Raw genomic sequence first — 2,426 nt, 5'->3', positions numbered from 1 at the left:
CATTAGATTTGGGATTTTTTTGAAGTTTAAAGATTTTAAAGGAATTTTTCTTCACTATCCACTGTAGCTGTTTTATCTTTAAGGATCATTTTCTCAAGGTTTTCTTATTTTACCATGAATATTTCAATCGCTCTTCTATTTGCTGGGGTAGAGTTCTTTTCATTTATTTATAGGCCTATATTATAGGCAGAAGTTAGTTTAGCACAAAATTAATACGTAAAGCTTTAAACTGCGAAAACATGTCATCACATTGCTTTATTTTATACTTTACACACAAATCTTCTGATCTTCTGAGACTGGTTTCTTATACAGATTCTCTCTTTTTCCATTTGTCATGTTCCCTTGGCACTTAGAATATATAATATATAATATATATAATATAACACTACTACTTGATTTTTTTCTTGTGTTTTCCCCCTTAATCAGACTATAATTTCTCCATGATTGGATCCATTTTTATACTTCTGGGCTTTCTACAGGTATCTGACCAAATAGGTCTCAAAATTTGCTGCCAGGACCCTAGCCTCAGCTCCTAGAACACGACTAACTTGCTGAAAATATAGGGTAGGAGGTTGATGCCAGGATCAGTTCTTTTAAATCATGATTCAAATCCAGTTGATGTCAAGAAATTTGTGGATCACCTAGCTGAAATCCATATAATTTTAAGAGATTTTTGTGTAGCTGAAGAAGATTCCTCATTCTTATTCATAGGTAATGTGTTTCAAAACCAATCATGGTTCTTCAAGACTGGAGTCTGGCTCTGGGGGCAGAGCCTACTAGGGAAGCCTCAATCACTGACAATACAAGGTCCTTGTCAGAAGAGAGTTCCATAGCACTTCTTTATACGGCTGCCATACCCTTTTTGAGTGTTTCCCCTAGTATCAAGAGAAAAAGCTCTAGCTGGTTTAGCACGGGGGCATCATTTGTGTGTTTGCCCATGGTTCTATCAATGCTGTCCTCTTTGAGCCAGGATTATGGTGGGAACTGCTGGCATTCTTTGTTCTATGTTTATTGTTGTTGTATGTAAGCCCACTTGTCCCCGAGGGGCTTCTAAGAAGGTTGTTCTGATTTACCATAATAGGATGGGGATTCTTATAGTAGAGATCTGTTTCCTACAGATCCATCTCTTCCTGAATGGAGTGGAGTGAAATCTCTCTGAACCCTCTTCTGTTTTTCAAGGCACTGTGTTTAAACCTCTGTTACAATATTTGGTACTTATATATATTTTTTTCCTTTACCTGATGGTGTTTTCTTAGACAGGTTTCTCATATAGCTTTGTTTCTTAATATAAGTTAGTGGTTAACACATAGTAGGTCTTAGCCAATTTTTTTTAAAAGATTTTTTAATTTATTTGACAGAGAGAGACACAGAGAGGGAACACAAGCAGGGGGAGTGGGAGAGGGAGAAACAGGCTTGTCGCGTAGCAGGGAGCCCGATGCGGGGCTCGATCCCAGGACCCTGGGACCATGACCTGAGCCGAAGGCAGATGCTTAACGACTGAGCCACCCAGGTGCCCCAGTCTTAACCAATTATTGATGAATGAGTTAATAAAAGGTTGGATGACTCTGTTGTAAACTCAAAATACTATGTTCTTCTAAAAAGGAAGAAGAAGAATGGAAAACCATCTTCTCAGGTTTGCTATGGACATTTTAAACATAATTTTGTATTTGGTTTTTAGCCTTCAGTGATTATATGATTATCTTATATGTGGCCTACTCTGTGACTCAGGAAAGCACTTTGTCCTTGTGTATTTTGCGTGTCATCCTTGTGCAGGGGCGATGCTAATCTCTGTATCGTTCCAATTCTAGTGTATGTGCTGCCAAAGTGAGCACTGTCCTTGTGTATTTTGGCTAATATTTTTTTAAAAGATTTTATTTTATTTTTATGTAATCCGTACACCCAACATGGGGCTCAAACTCACAACCCTGAGATCAAGAGTGACATGCTCTACTGACTGAGCCAAGCAGGCACCCCTGTCCTTGTGTAGCACCATGCATACCCACACTGGGTTTCAAAATTGTGATACATGTCTTTGATATGAGGAGTGCAGAAATGCATGGCAGCATCATTTCCTCATAGGGCCTTAAAACTTTTCCATAAAAAGCTGTGAATTGGCATTCTTCTTTAGACTTTCATAATCCCAGGGGTGCCCTGGAGTTTTCAGCAGCACCTCGTTCCTCATTATCATTGCACACTTTTCTATGCCAGCTTCTAGTCTTATGAACTTACTTTCAAAAAACAAAACTTTCCATGGTCACTTTTTCCTTTTGTAAGTCTTAGCAGTCATTCATTGATCTCCAGAAATTTTATTTCCTAATCATACTGATTCCCTGCACTTAACCACACTCAGAGTTTGCATGTTTGGGCAGATGCATCTTGGTCAAGGCGAATATCGAGAACTAACTGGGTAGTCTTTGGAGAGTTTT

At 38.6% G+C, this 2,426-nt stretch overlaps 1 non-coding gene across 1 annotated transcript; it reads right to left on the bottom strand.

Annotated features, from left to right (window-relative positions):
• Positions 1–1,728: 1,728 nt before the first annotated feature.
• Positions 1,729–1,832, bottom strand: LOC115939588 (U6 spliceosomal RNA). Its single transcript, XR_004074367.2, has one exon. It is a non-coding gene; the product is annotated as a U6 spliceosomal RNA (small nuclear RNA).
• Between the last annotated feature and the right edge of the window lie 594 nt (positions 1,833–2,426).

The sequence above is a fragment of the Leptonychotes weddellii genome, chromosome 15 (genome assembly GCF_054177405.1).
Source record: "Leptonychotes weddellii isolate Sample4059 chromosome 15, ASM5417740v2, whole genome shotgun sequence".
In the NCBI taxonomy this organism is placed as follows: Eukaryota; Metazoa; Chordata; class Mammalia; order Carnivora; family Phocidae; genus Leptonychotes; species Leptonychotes weddellii.
The sequence above is the reverse complement of the archived record's forward strand: the minus strand, read 5'-3'. Positions and strand labels throughout refer to the sequence as shown.